Source organism: Lissotriton helveticus, chromosome 3_1 (assembly GCF_964261635.1).
Source record: "Lissotriton helveticus chromosome 3_1, aLisHel1.1, whole genome shotgun sequence".
NCBI classification, from domain to species: Eukaryota; Metazoa; Chordata; class Amphibia; order Caudata; family Salamandridae; genus Lissotriton; species Lissotriton helveticus.
In genome coordinates this window covers 1,862,227,046-1,862,243,441 of record NC_136061.1, presented here as the reverse complement: position 1 = coordinate 1,862,243,441, position 16,396 = coordinate 1,862,227,046, and the positions used below count along the sequence as shown (strand labels likewise).

The 16,396-nt window shown below is 46.6% G+C and overlaps 1 protein-coding gene and 1 long non-coding RNA gene across 3 annotated transcripts in view; one reads left to right on the top strand and one right to left on the bottom strand.

Moving 5' to 3' along the window:
* LOC144823913 (interferon regulatory factor 3-like) overlaps positions 1-16,396 on the bottom strand; it is a 295,117-nt gene that overhangs the window by 264,112 nt on the left and 14,609 nt on the right. The gene's annotated exons all lie outside the window — the stretch shown is intronic.
* On the top strand, positions 1,495-3,977 carry LOC144825187 (uncharacterized). Its single transcript, XR_013609324.1, has 3 exons — positions 1,495-1,576; positions 1,853-1,950; positions 3,790-3,977. It is a non-coding gene; the product is annotated as an uncharacterized LOC144825187 (long non-coding RNA).

The following is a 16,396-nucleotide window of genomic DNA, read 5'->3' as shown; positions in this document are numbered from 1 at the left end:
CTCAGTTACCAGAAGTAACCCCGACTGATGATTTAGCAGAGTATGAGGACGAGTTCTGCTTCCCTGACAGCGAGTTCTGAAAATGACTCAATCATTCATTCATTAATTGTAAATAGTCCTCCTTATTCACTTTTATTCCTGTGTGTCTGTCTTTCTTTAGCAAGTGCTTCATCACATTCCCAACAAAACTGTAATCAAATCAACCAATAAAACAACAAGCCCATCAACAGAACTGTCTTGATTTTGATGCCGCAGCATTCCTCAGGTTCACAACAGTTAGTTGACACGAACTCAGTCCTGGTCGTCTATCCTGAGTCCTCCTCCTCCAGACTCACCCTATCCATTACCCATAATGCTGATGCCTGGATTCTGCACAATGAAGAAACTTACTTAACGTTGACGAGTCCCCCACTGTGAATTCCAGGTGGAGCCAGCCCTCAAACACAAATTACAGGTAAGATAAGCGTTTGGATGGGAGGTAGTATAATGGAGTATTTGGAGAGGCGAGAGAGTGACAGTGGTACTAGCAGCAAAGTCCTAGGGCTCTTGAATTAACAAACTCTGTGACAGGCATTTACTTAGGAAAACATTTGGCCTATTGCACGTGAACGTGTAGGCGTTATATTGCTCGCTTGCCTGTCTCAGGGGTGCTGTCTCTGGGGCTTCTAGGTTTTAGGGTTGTGTCAGCACCGCTACCACATTTCTAATGTTGATTGCTTTTGATTTGCAGAAAATCCACGCCGGGAAACTCCAGTTGTGGCCCTGCTGCAGAACGCGTTAGGACTCTGTGAATTCCAGGTGGAGCCAGCCCTCAAACACAAATTAAAGGTAAGATAAGCGTTTGGATGGGAGGTAGTATAATGGAGTATTTGGAGAGGCGAGAGAGTGACAGTGGTACTAGCAGCAAAGTCCTAGGGCTCTTGAATTAACAAACTCTGTGACAGGCATTTACTTAGGAAAACATTTGGCCTATTGCACGTGAACGTGTAGGCGTTATATTGCTCGCTTGCCTGTCTCAGGGGTGCTGTCTCTGGGGCTTCTAGGTTTTAGGGTTGTGTCAGCACCGCTACCACATTTCTAATGTTGATTGCTTTTGATTTGCAGAAAATCCACGCCGGGAAACTCCAGTTGTGGCCCTGCTGCAGAACGCGTTAGGACTCTGTGAATTCCAGGTGGAGCCAGCCCTCAAACACAAATTACAGGTAAGATAAGCGTTTGGATGGGAGGTAGTATAATGGAGTATTTGGAGAGGCGAGAGAGTGACAGTGGTACTAGCAGCAAAGTCCTAGGGCTCTTGAATTAACAAACTCTGTGACAGGCATTTACTTAGGAAAACATTTGGCCTATTGCACGTGAACGTGTAGGCGTTATATTGCTCGCTTGCCTGTCTCAGGGGTGCTGTCTCTGGGGCTTCTAGGTTTTAGGGTTGTGTCAGCACCGCTACCACATTTCTAATGTTGATTGCTTTTGATTTGCAGAAAATCCACGCCGGGAAACTCCAGTTGTGGCCCTGCTGCAGAACGCGTTAGGACTCTGTGAATTCCAGGTGGAGCCAGCCCTCAAACACAAATTACAGGTAAGATAAGCGTTTGGATGGGAGGTAGTATAATGGAGTATTTGGAGAGGCGAGAGAGTGACAGTGGTACTAGCAGCAAAGTCCTAGGGCTCTTGAATTAACAAACTCTGTGACAGGCATTTACTTAGGAAAACATTTGGCCTATTGCACGTGAACGTGTAGGCGTTATATTGCTCGCTTGCCTGTCTCAGGGGTGCTGTCTCTGGGGCTTCTAGGTTTTAGGGTTGTGTCAGCACCGCTACCACATTTCTAATGTTGATTGCTTTTGATTTGCAGAAAATCCACGCCGGGAAACTCCAGTTGTGGCCCTGCTGCAGAACGCGTTAGGACTCTGTGAATTCCAGGTGGAGCCAGCCCTCAAACACAAATTACAGGTAAGATAAGCGTTTGGATGGGAGGTAGTATAATGGAGTATTTGGAGAGGCGAGAGAGTGACAGTGGTACTAGCAGCAAAGTCCTAGGGCTCTTGAATTAACAAACTCTGTGACAGGCATTTACTTAGGAAAACATTTGGCCTATTGCACGTGAACCAACACGATGACAGTGTTCAGTTAAATGAAATTACTGCAAAACCACCACCCACCCAGCTCAAAAGTAGTAAAAAAAAGGGTATGCTCAGATAAAGTTTGAAAAAGTATATTTATATCCCTAACAAAATAATCTCCCGCAAGACCCTCCCTAACCCCAACAAATAAATAGTCCTCAAAAGTCCCCAAAAAAACCAACTCCCAATTCCCACCCCCCAAAAGTCTCAAAAACAGGGGCAAGGGACACTCTATGGATGCAAGCTGTTAAGTTTGGCCTCCAGGGCATCATGCTTTAGGGCCAGGGCATCATATTTTTCTTGGAGGATGGCTTGATCTAGGCGGAGGCCCTCCACCACATTCTGATATTTGGTCCATTTCTGGACCTCCGCCTCTAGGTCGGACACTCTGCGGAGTGCACGGCGCAAGCGACCTTTAACAGTGCTGCGAGGTGCAGCTTTTGCTGCTCGGCGGTGGCGTCTTCCGGCACGGCTCCGGTTTGCTGGAGCACTGTGTTTACCGGTAGAACGTGGGGTAACAGAGGAGGATGTAGATGTTGTTAGGTTTGATGCACTGGAGTGCGTGTCGTCCACCTCTAGTTCCACCAGTCGCCGATATTCAGCAACAGTTGCTTCCAGCCTCCGTTGCCGGGCCAGTACAGCCAGCATACTCCTCGTTGGTTTGGAGGTTTTAGTATTGCCAACTACATGAAGAAAGAAAGACATAATCTGTAACCAATGCTCTTTAAGAATATGATTAACACAAAATGATTCAGCAGGAAGTTGTGTCACAGTACAACTAGCCAGGGCAGTACAAAACTATTCAGGCCAGTATCATGGGCGTCCGCAGGGAGGGGCGCTTGAATCACCATTTCCCTTCCCACAACTCACTTGTATCCTTGGTTTGGTGCTCTTTCATATGAAAGAGATCTGGCAGAAGTGAGTGATTTTTCCTCTGAGCCGTTAACCACACCAGCAACCGTATCATCTGCACCAGGCCCAGGCGATATGTCTGTTTCCCTCCCTCTCTCTCTCTCTCTCTCTCTCTCTCTCTCTCTCTGTCTCACTCTTTCTGTCTCCCTTTGTCTCCCTCTACCTCGCTGTCTCTCTCTCTCTGTCTCCCTCCCTCACCCTCCCTCTGGCTCCCTCCCTCTCTCTCTCCTTCTGTCTTCCTCTCTCTCTGTCTCTGCCTCCATCTGTCTGTCGGTCCCAGCCTGCTGTAATTACCATATTGTAATTTGTCACTGGGCCACCACTGAATACACATCATATCCTATCTAAGAGTCAGATAGTACCTCCATGATCCAGCTTACCTGTACTCGCCACCGCCACCGTCTCCTTCCTCACAGTCTGTACTTCTTGCTCTTGATCCGACTCCTCTAGCGCCGCCTCCTCCCCAGATTGACCCTCGGACTCCGAGTCACTGATGACCACCACATCTGAGCTGGCCCCGCCACCAGATGTTCCACCTACAAAGTAGATTTAAGAATGTTAGATTACACCACTCCACTAGTATTTGGTCTATGAATGAAAAAATGTGAAAACAACAGAAAAATTAATTGACTGTCTACTCTAGTCTAAAGTAAAAATGTCCCTCCTTCCAGGGAAAGCTGTTGTCTTGCTTCATTTTTTTTGTCACAATTGTTGAATGCTTGCTTAATTTTAACACACACTATTTTTCTCTGAACAGACAGAAACTGGACTTCTAAGGACAAGAGGAACATCAACTTCAAACCAGGTGAAAGCTCGGCTCGACCACAAGAAATGTGTACCAATCCAGTACTCATCAACTCAGCACCAAGCACTTTTCCATTTCCAACTAACTTTATTTTCATATATGTGTTTACTTAAACTTTTAATAAAGCTTTTAAACTTGAATTGACTCTGTGGTTTTTAGTCCTCCAGAGAGTCCAGACTAGAGTGACTGAGCGAAAAGTTTTGCAATTTTTGCAAGGAGGAGTCTGTGCTGCTGACACTACCAGGTTTATTTATACAGTGTGCCAAACACGCCACTCTGAAATATTATTACTCTGGTCTTTGCTGTCCATAGTTCGGTTTGTGGAGAATTGTCCCTGCAACAGTTGGATTATTGATTTTGCTCCTATCTAAACCCTATTTCGAAACAATTAAATTAGGAATGCTTGGACAACAATAGGTCCTCTATATTTAAATGAAAACTTACTGGGGCCAGCAAAGGAGCACTCGCCGCCCTGGCCTGCATCCTCCTCCTTTGGAGCCACTGCTGCATCAGATTTTTCGGTCCGCTTGCCCCTGGGCGGACCTGACGTACAACATGAAAGAAATAACAGAAAACATTGATGATTGCTGCTTGCCGATGTCCTTGTCAACCAAATCAAACATTTAGAAAGAACAAGAACCTACTATTTCATCCAAAAAGAGGGCTACAAAGGAAGGACTGCACCTGAGCCTCTACTCTAGGGGCAGATTTACAAGCCCCTTGCAGCTCTTTTGCTCCATTCTTGCGTCAATTTTGTGACGCAGCGCCACAAGAGAGGCGCCATGGTGTGGCGTATATTAACAACGTGACGCATATGGGAGATGCATCCCATTCTAAAACCCTGCGCCATTAGGGAGCATTCCATCGCAAGGGAGGGCGTTCCTGCGCAGGAACGCATGCTAAAAGTGGCTATGGGGAATATATAAAATTTCAATCAGTCATTTAGGACAATGATGCGTCACTGAAACCCTGCGCCTGCATGAAGCAGACTTACGGCTTGACGCAGCATTGCTGGAGCTGCGCCATCGTTGCAACGCAACTCCATCAAAGAGCCGCCTTTACGGCACCGATGCGTAACGCTTCGGTGACGTTTTGGGACCATGGTGTGCCGCATTGTAAATACGGCGCACCATGGGTGGTGCTGCCGTGCCACACACTTTGCAGGGATGCGCAGGTAATTGCTAATCTGACACTTACGGGCATACTTACGAGTTCTGAGCTGGACACCTCCAGATGTGCACCAGAACAAATACGTAACGCAAAACTAACCTTGCGTCACGGCAGATGCGCCGCTATTACAATGCGGCAAACCCTGGCGCAAGGGTAGGCAGATGCGTGACGCATCTCGTGACGAAATAGGGGCGCATCTCTAGAGTCGCGTCGCGGGCGCAATGCAACTATAGCAGTGCTCAGGGCTGCCCAATACTCTACATACCGCATCAGTCCTTACGCCTGCTTCAAGCAAGCAGGCATAAAGAATTGACATAGCAGCGTCGCGGAAGTGCCTGCGTTAAATCTTGTAGATTTCACGCAGGCACTTTTGCGAGGCACACATCTGCCTGACCGGCACCCCCCACCCCCCACTCCCCCCCTGCGTGGGAACGCACCCATTGAGGCGCAGGCCCAGGCATTCACGTGGCGCATCTCCTTAGATGCATCACGTTGTACATGACTCGCAGGGATGCGCCACGTTTACGTCGCTGTGCGTCAGGTAAGGCAGTGTAAACGTGGAACAAGGGGCTTGTAAATCTGCCCCTTTGTGTCTAGCATTACGCAGTTCTGTAAAATACACTCATACTCAGCCCAATTAAATGAACACAAAATAGATAACAAATAAGCAGTGGCACCGGCACAGAGAAGGAGAACAGTGCACCTGAAATGCACAGAAGATTTTGAAATATTAATGAAAAAATTGCTACTACTACTCACCAAGACCGGGGACCTCCACTCCCAGCACGTCTAGCAGGTCACGCTCTCGGTCAAGGATGTCGGTCCAGCGGTGGGTGACCTGATTGTAGGTGCGCTGGACCCCCGTGATCTTAAAAAGGGCCCGGCACACCTGCCCCCACCGCTTCCGTCGCTCCTGGCTGTTGGTGTAACCAGCAGCAATCCTGCCGCCTGCCGCGATGGTCCTGGGGAGACGGCGCTGCACGTAAAAAACAAGTGCGCCCACCTCCTCAGGGCTGAAAATCTCCCGGGGCACCACCATTTCCGCCCTCAATCGACCACACGGGAGCCGGGCACGGGCTGCGGTGCCCGTCTTGGGCAGCTTCACAGCTGTCTTGACCATGTTCTGGGCAGGTGTGAGCAGTAAAGAAGAGACAAAATGAAAAAGAATAAGAGTAGGGAAGAAGGAAAGTAAAAGTTTAAAAAAGTAGTTCAAAAGTAAACAAAAGTAGCCTAAAACACAAAAATATAGACCTAGAAAAATACAGGGATAGAAAATAAGTTAAATAGATCAAAAAAATATTAAAACAAGCAAAGGATGGCAGAGATATAGAGAGGATAGAAACACCATACCCAGACACATAGGAATGAATGAAAAACAAGATGGCGGCCCGATCACGTGCGCGTAAGTAAGTTCGCACGCGATTTCTCTCGCGAACTCGTGCGAACTTGTATTCGCAAGGCGCGAGTCGCGCGAGATTACACTTAGCGGGCGGAAACGGAAATACGTCACGCAAACAAAATGGCGGCGCCCATACTCAACCTTGAGGTAACTCGCACAAGTTCGCGGCCTCCACGGGCCAGTTCGCACTACGACGCGCCCCTCGAATAGGGCGAAATTACCGAAAAACGAGTTTTGCAAAAGCAAAACGAACGAGCAGGTGCAAAAGTTCGAGCTCATCATTTGTAACCATTTACCTGTAGTGCTTCCTGAAGGGGCCCTCCAGAATCCGGTTGCCTACTTGCAACTATTGTGTGACCCTGCTCTGACAGTCACAGAATAGTTACAAGTATGCCATTGCATCCTGTTAAAAAAAATTATTTACATTGCATTTGCTACAAAAAGGAAAGGGAGCAGACAAGCAGGTGCCAGCCTTCATTAATGTCAGTTGGGGCAGGGCAGGTGTTGTTGTTTGCAAAACTTAAAGCACTTAGCAGGTGTTTGTTCACTCAGTGGTCAATCAGAGGGTGTTGTGATGACACTGAGGGTGGCATGGGTGTGCCAGCCAGAGGGTGGCATGGGTGAACCAGAGTGCCAGTGTTGACAGAGGATGGCAGTGCTTTGCTTTGCCCCAATAATGTACACTGGTGAACTAGAGGGTGATGTGATGACACAGAGGGTGACATGGGTGAGCCAGAGGGTGGCATGGGTGACCAAAGAGAGTGCCAGTGGTGACAGAGGGTGGCAGTGATGAAGAAAGCTTAGCAAACAGGCTGGGCACGTAGAAACAACAAGTTCGCTAAACTGGCGACCCGACAAGTAAGTTCGCAATTTGCGAAATAGTACAAAACCCTCGCGAACTTGCAGAAACCCGTGCGAACACACACACCCCCCAAAAATCCGCTAATCCGCGAGAATTCGCGGATTTCGCGTATTTTCGCAATCCGCGAATACGCAAATCCGCAAATTCGCGGATTGCGAATCCGCAAAATCCGCCCATGCTTACCCTAAACCCTAAAACCCTACCCCCAGCATGACTCCCTATAGTACAAAAACACCACTGGACTACCCTAAACACTAAATCACTACCCCAGCACTACCCCCTACACTACCCAAACACCACTGCACTACACTAAACCCTAAAACCCTACCCCCAGCATGACTCCATATAGTACAGAAACACCACTGGATTACCCTAAACCCTAAAACACTACCCCCCAGCATGACACCCTACACTACACAAACACCACTGCACTACTGTAAACCCAAATCACTAACCCAGCACAACCCCCTACACTACCCAAACACCACTGCACTACCCTAAACCCTAAAACACAACCCCCAGCATGACCCCCTACACTACACAAACACCACTGCACTACCCTAAACCCTAATACCCTACCCCCAGCACGACCCCCTAAACTACTCAAACACCACTGCACTACCCTAAACCCTAAAACACTACCCCCAGCACGAACCCCTACACTACTCAAACACTACTGCACTACCCTAAACCCTAAAGCCCTACCCCCAGCATGACTCCCTATAGTACACAAACACCACTGGACTACCCTAAACCCTAAATCACTACCCCAGCACTACCCCCTACACTACCCAAACACCACTGCACTACACTAAACCCTACATCTACCCCCAGCATGACCTCCCACACCACGCAAACACCACTGCACTACCATAAACCCAAAAACACTACTCCCAGCATGACCCTCTGCACTACCCAAACACTACTGCACTACTCTAAAGCCTAAAACACTAACCCCAGCGTGACCCCCTACACTACCCAAACACCACTGAACTACTCTATACCCTAAAACACGACCCCTTACACTACACAAACACGACTGTACTACACTAAACCCTTAAACACTACCCTTAGCATGACCCCCTACACTACACAAACACCACTGCACTACCCTAAACCCTAAAACACTACCCCCTACACTACACAAACACACTGGACTACCCTAAACCCTAAAACACTACCCCCAGCATGACCCCCTACACTATACAAACACCACTGCACTACCCTAAACCCCCTACACTATACAAACACCACTGCACTACTCTAAACCATAAAAAAACTACCCCCAGCATGACCCTCTCACAACACAAACACCACTGCAATACCCTAAACCCTAAATCTACCCCCAGCATGACCCCCTACACTACAAAAACACCACTGCCATACCCTAAACCCTAAAACACTACCCCCAGCATAAACCCCTACACTATCCAAACACCACTGCACTACCCTAAACCCTAAAACACTACCCAGCACGACCCCCTACACTACCCATACACCTCTGCACTACCCTAAACCCTAAAACACTACCCCCAGCATGACCCCCTACACTACTGCACTACCCTAAACACTAAAACACTACCCCCAGCACGACCTCCTACACTACCCACTGCACTACCCTAAACCCTAGAAAAGAAACCCCAACCCCATGCCCAATCCCCCTTACCTCTCACTTCTCGTGGTTCCTCTCTCCTCATGGTTCCTGCTTCACGTCGTCTCTGAGGGGTGGTGCATGTCGTTGTGAGGTAACAAAACAGCCTCTGTTTCCTTACAACGACGTGGATTGTCTACATGTTTTTTAGAACTCATGGTCATTTACCATACATATCTTTACAACAAACTTCGTTGTAAAGGCATGCGTGGTAAACGACCATGTGTTCTAAAAAATGTGTAGTAATGACTTTGCGATGTACAACGCATGCGTGGTAATGCATGCTTTGTAATGGTATCGCGAAGTGAAAAAGTTGTTGTAACGGCTGTTTACCAATCGAAGCTGGCCCCTATTCTTCAGTGAGACGTTTATTTGAATAATTAGGAGGAAGGAATGTGTTTTTTTAACCGAAAAGTGCATTCCCTGCTGTTGTATTGTGAAAGTGTCCGCGTGGCCTGGTTTCACTTCCGGTGAGAGAGTGGAAGAGTATGTTTGGATCTAAAGGAGTTCTGTTGTTGGATGGGGCCGGCACGACACGTCATCAGAAAACATAGCTAATGGAAAGCGTCCTCCCTGAAGTGTGGAGCAGTGCCATGAGAGGTCAACGAGTGTGCATCCCACCGCAATATGACCGTACGGCGTGACCCATGTGCCGCCTCCAGGGTACGGGAGGCAGAAGCGGCATCGCAGGTCCTCTTAAAGACCGTTGTAGCACTAATTCTACATTTTGGTACTAGGGCATTTTAACTTTGTTGTTACTGCCAGATACAAAGACACAATCCTGTGTTATTCAGTCCCCTCGTTACCTTTTTTGTGGGTTGTGGTGCTTGTTACTTTGCTGCCCCACCGGTGCACATGACTGGGCCCCCCACCTGGTGTACCATCTGCAGGGCCTCTGCCCTCTGATCACTGGTTTCGGTTTCTGGAGTGGCAACATAAACAGTTGCTCCCAAAGGACTAGCCTGAACACTGAGGTGAATATCCCCTGCACCAGCATTCCACAGAACTTCTTTCCTAGCTTTCCCACGTCTACGAGGACGTCATAATAGCATGGCTCCGCCCGCCACACATATGACGTCATCGGAGCCATAAGAGGACCTCGTCGGCATGCTGACGTCAGTTCCACCCTTTTTTTCCATGCCACCGAGGCAAACAGGTGGACCGAGACATTTTCACATGTATACATAGTATAATAAATATATATATATTTACTGAAAAAACCATAGGTTTCAGGCACGTTATAGTTAGAAATTAGCATTTAAAAAACCTTAGAAATTCACTGAAAAAAACCATAGGTTTCAGGCACGTTATAGTTAGAAATTAGCATTTAAAAAAACCTTAGAAATTCACTGAAAAAAACATAGGTTTCAGGGGCGTTATAGTTAGTTGGACATTTCACTTGTACAAAACCATAGAAATTCCCCTATTATAGTTAGTTCAGCTAGCTATAACTCGCGCGCCCACAATGCACTGCTGATGGCGTCACATATTACATCACTCATGACATGGTCAGTGACATCACTCATGACATCACTGATGACATCTCAAATGACATCACTGATGACATCATCCAGTGAATGTGTGTTTTTCTGAAAACTAAATATTTTTTATATATGTATATCTCAAGGTCGATGGAAGAATAAATGGGTATATAAGTGTCTAAATTGATGATTTGTTTTGTAAAATTGATTGTATAACTGACTGATTAGGTGTATCTTAGTGAATATATGGGTTAGTGAGTAATGTTTAAATATGTAAATATCTGTATCAGTCTCTCACTTTGTATATAAGTGGCTGCATGGGTTGGTGAGTAGCTACATGAGTGTCTATATGGGTTATTAGTTGGTTTTTTGAGTATTAGTATGAGTGTCTGAGTGTCTGTATGGTTCGGTGGGGGCTATTACTTAGTGCATAGATACATGAATGAGTGACTCGCTGTTGTATGTGTTGAAGAAAACATGTGTGCAGGACTGTATAGGTGGATGAGTGTGTATGGGTGTGTTAGTGAGTGAATGACTGTCTCAATAGTGTCTTTATTAGTAACTACATATGTTTTAAACTAGTATATGTGAGTATTCGTGTATATAAGTGAGTATATGTGAGAGTGAGAGTTTGGAAGAGTTCCTGTACAAATAAGTAGGTGTTTCTATAAGTGATTGTTTAAGAGAGTAAGTATGTGTAAGTTTCTGTAGAAGTAAGTGTGATAATGTGTGTATAACTCTATATGCAAGTAAATGGATGTTTGATACTTTGTTTGCATGTGTGACTATGTGTGTGAGTAACTTTATAGATGATTGGCAGTGTGTAACAGGATGTATCAGTGTATGAGTACATATGATGAGTGAGTACATGTATGAGTGACTGTATAGGGACTGTTGGTGAATGAGTGGATGTGTGTGTAGATCTTGGAATTACTGAATAGGTGTGTTGTAACTGGTATTGGTATGTCCATTGTTTTGAAAATGTTAGTTTGTATTTTTGAGTGTGTGTATCAAAGGTTATATTAGGGTGAGAGGAGGTCAGCCACTCTATCACAAGGATGATGTCATCAGTGATGTCATTTGAGATGTCATCAGTGATGTCATGAGTGATGTCACTGACCATGGCATGAGTGATGTAATATGTGACGTCATCAGCAGCGCATTGCGGGCGCACGAGTTATAGTTAGCTGAACTAACAATAACGGGGGAATTTCTATGGTTTTGTACAAGTGAAATGTCCAATTAACTACAACGCCCCTGAAACCTATGTTTTTTCAGTGAATATATATATATATATATATATATTCCGAACACTCAAACCACTTCCAATTGCCGCGCTGCGGCTTCGGCGAGGAAAGAGACGCAGACCTCGTAGTTTTCTGGGCAGTTCTTTTCTTTATTCAAGCGAACCCACACACAACGCGTTTCGAGCTGGAAAGCCCTTGATCACATGTATTTGAGATGAATCAAAAGTATGGCTAGACTGCACACAGTTCTCTTCCGCAAGTGAATTAGCCACCAGATTTATTTTACAGCTATTATAGGCAGGCACTTGCAGAGTGCACAAGTTCTATGCAGCAGGTGTCTTATCCCTGTAAGATATTAAAACAAAGTCTGTTTGTGACCAATTAAGCAACCCAGAAATAATTTCCTATAACGGTTGTCTTTCATGCCAATTTTCTTTGGCAGCACAGTTTTTAAGTTTAAAGAAAAATCAATTTATAAGCTAACTGCAAACTCCACTCCATATAACTCCATCCTCTTTCTGCAGCACACATAGACACACAATGTATGAGATCTCGGAGTGATTATTTTCTTCATTCCAACACTGTCCCCTCCCCATAACTGCCAAAGAGCGAAAGGCAGGGCCGGACTGGTGCTTTCGGGTACCGTGCAATCCCCCCCCCCCCCGTAGGCTGGAAGGGGTGGGGGCCGGTTTTGTGTTTGGGGGGCCGATTTTTGGTCCGACCGTCACAGCGTTACTCACGTCAGTCACCAGGTGTCGTGTGACTCATCGTGTCTGAGACTCTCACAGTCTCAGGCTTCCAAGTTCCAAGCTGCAGTGCACAGGCCTGAGTGAATACTAAATAATACTAGCATCGCGTCAGCAGCAACTGCAAGCTTGATTGACCCGTGACCGTGTGCACTGCAGTGCAACCTAAACAAAAGTTTCAGGAGGAGGAGGAGGTGCCTGTGCGCAGCGCGCAGAATTATGCCCTATCTCCTCCTCCTGCGTGTCTTCGCGCCTCTCTAGGTTGCGGCTGATGTAATTCCCGCATGCGCAATTGCGCATTGGGCAATTAAAACTGCGCGTGACTGGTGCCCTACAGGCTGCAGCATCACAAGTGACGAGAGCGAGAGGAGCAGACCGGAGCGGCCATAATTTAGTCCGACGTAGCCCCCCTGTTTCTGCCACTGCCACCAACAGCAGGAGGTAAGTGTTTCCGCCCTGGGCTGGCCTCGGCACCAAATCAATTAATAATGACATGATGAATATTTGCCTTCACATTCACAAACAGTTGGCGGGCGTCGCACGGTGGTGGTGGTCTCTGGTCTGGAGAGTTCAATCCGACAGTTACCAGCACTGACCGTATATGCACAGCTCTGTATGTTACGCAGCTCGCCAGCTAGAGCCTGCCCTTGTTCAGCCTTGCTTGCTTCTTCAATTAGCTAAAGTTACCCACATCCTCTTGATCAGGCAATGCTCCTATTGTCTTCGTCGGGCCACCCTGGTCTTTACCCAGCCTGAGTGATGAAGCATTGTTCTAATCTTCGCTCCGGAAACAGTAACCGGGTCACGGCGGCCCGCAAGTCACATCGCCTCAAATCGGTTCTTAAAGTGCTCTCCTAAATCCTAAGAACTTAACAAGCCCTCACCCAAAGGACAAAAAAATAAAAACGCGCGGTTACTCATTATTTAGACCTCGGTGGGATGAAAGACTGAATGGGCCCTGTGGGTTTCCAAGCATGTGACTAGGTGGCGAAACACATCACTGCAAAGCATGCATTGTCCACTAAGAACAGATGTATTTGTAAAACTGCGCTGTAAAATGGATGGCGTGACGTCTCACTATTCTTGGGAGAAAGGCAACAGAACAGGATCAACAACAGCCACTACTATTTCTATGTGAACTCGCCCTAGAACATTTCCCGGTTTGCGGGCGGTTTGCTTTTAAATGCCATTAGCCTGTCCATCCCTAATAGTTTGTTATAGGTTGAGTTTTGATACTATTAGTATACGTTATTGTTGGATTAAAGAATTTCTCAGAATCAACCCACAATATAAAAGTATTTCTGTTTGGGAGCGTGACTGCCCCCAAATGGCCATACATTCTTTAACAGAAACCGTCGCTGCCTTGTCAACGGTGCTTTTTCAGTATTGGAAAAAAATAGGGAATGAGGCCAGGGGCTGAGAGACAGAAAAGTGAGAAACAAGAGTGCAAATGTGTGCGTGGGTAGGAGAGAGAGAATCAGAGAGAAAGAGAAATAAAAAACAGCCACTCGTGCAGGGCCTGGAGGCACGCGTCCTGTGCTGGGGAGGCTGCGACAAAACAACTGCTCTCTTCAACCTCACAAGCAAGGCCATCACTAGTGCTGTGTGTGATGGGAAGAGCATTGTGTGGCTGCAAGGAACATAACCATGAGCACAGGTCATGACAAGGCTCCTAAATGAAGTAACACAGTGATTGGCCATGTTCTCGGGTACCCCCAGCCTCAGTGCTGACTGCTGAGCATCGGTCAGCGGGAACATGCCTACCTCAGCTACGGTGCATACCAAACTAGGAGGAGTGAGGGGGCAAATGTAACGGCCGCCATCGGGGAAGTGAAGTCTCTCACCCGCCCTTCATAAACGTGTGAGCGTGTATGCTGGTAAAGTAGATCGGCGGCTCAATGCACCTGCAGCTGGCGACTCTAATGGGCTGGCACAGTATTATTCTGTTGAAGAACTAGTGTTATTGAGCGTGGAGAACAATAGAGCGCTTCTTGCCAGGGCTCATGCTACCAATCTGACTTACAGCAGCTGTCGTCACTACATCAACCAGTCTGTTAATGATATGGAAATTATCATAATTTCGACAAGGCTGCCTACATCTTCACTAAACGTATCTCTAAGATGGAAAAATATAGAGACAATCTCGCCTGTGAGAGGTATTGGCTTTGTCAACGTTGTTTAGCCATGTCACACAGAAGTGCGGCTGCAGGGCAGCATGACTGAAAGTAAAAAGAAAGTAAAGCAATAATACGACATTGTACTTTTATTTTTGTGAGAGATAGGGCAGTAAGAGAGACAACGAGGGAGGAAGGATGAGCATGGAGGGCAGCACAGACAATGCAATGTGTGAGAAAAAAGTGATGATGCGGGCAGCAGCGCCAGCGTTATAGTGCATTTTTTTGTCATTGTGGGTGGAGGAGCAGGCACAACATGGACAATGGAGGTAGAGCAGGTTATGGCTAACATGTGCAACAGTCAGAGAGAGGGCAGGTGAGGGGTTGAGACATGGACAACAGAGTGCAGTGGCAACACAGAAAATGGATAGGCAACACAACCATCAGAGTGGAGGGTGTGTTGGGAGTCAATACGGAGAACAAGGGGGTGGTGGGTGGAGGGCGCAGCTTGGACAATGAAGGGAGAGCAGGTGGGGTGAACATGGACATTGGCGGGCGAGCGGGTTCGGGCAACATAGGAAGTGGACAGAGGGCGGGTGGGAGGTCAACACGAATAATGAATGAAGGAAGGGCAGGTGCCCACATAATAAAAATAACAAAATGTAAAGTTTTAAAATAGTACATAAAACAGCAAGTACTCCAATTGATTTTATTTTTTTTAGCATCGGTTTTAGCCATGAAATAAGATATGTACCGTTGCTGATCCATCCCGATATATGATCTGTGCAAATCTGTGCAAATCACAACCCTGCGTTATGTCACAAAATGGTACTTAAATAACAAATGTCCCAGAGCAATTTTTAAACATCGGAGCAACCATAAAATAGGATCTAAACCAGTGTAGGTCCCCCTCAATATAGAATCTGTGCAAATCCCAACCATAGGTTATGTGCAAATAACAGAGAATCTTAGAACAATTACTTCATGAATTTCATTAGTTTGAAAAGATTGAATAGAAAGTTATAACTTTGAGAGAAAGATATTTAATAGGGTGAGCGTAATCTCTAAACTACTGCTTGTCAAATTTTGCTTTTCTTGTACCAGACAGCCTGTAAAAACTTGCTCACAGCAAATACATTTGTGGGGGCAGTGTTGCTTTTTAAAATGATGTTCACCAAATGAGAGGGGATATACAATATTCGTCTCAGAACTCCGACCTTCAGCTAAAAAATTGTCACCACTGTGCACCAGACGCTCTTAGTCCCAGAGCTCCTTCAGCTGCAAACATGCCACCACTGTGCACCAGACCCTCTGGATCTCCAACAAGGAGTTGAACAACTCCCACCTCTCACCAGCAGTGACTACTGTCTGCCACACTGTTGCCAGTTTCATGGCAGTTGCGTGGGTGGCAAACAGCTCAAAGACGTTATTGGGGAGCCGGCCCCTTTGCTCAATCCAGGGCCACTATTGGGCCACGGGAGGTCAAAACAAGGCTCTAGACTGTTACATAGCCCCAAGCAGCACCAGGTGGGGGCCAAAGTCACTGAGTTGTGCACTCAGCTCAGGAATGGGTAGCTCATTGAAGCAAGGCTCAACAAGGCGCTAGAAGGCGACAGGCCTCTGCATGCCCTACTCCTCCTCCTGCATTTGATGATCACACAGCTCAGCGCGAGGACTGACTGTCTGCCTGCCTCTGGAGTGTTATAAAGGATGGTTCTCCGCGTGACAACAGATTTACCTAATGTTTAATATTAATATGATCTTGTCCTTATTTATTCATGGGACATTTTAAAGTGATACCTGACGTCCCTGGCAAGAATAATGATTGAGTTTCGAAGCTTCACAGAACATCTCAGTATCCTTATCTTTTCATAAATATCCAGGGTGAC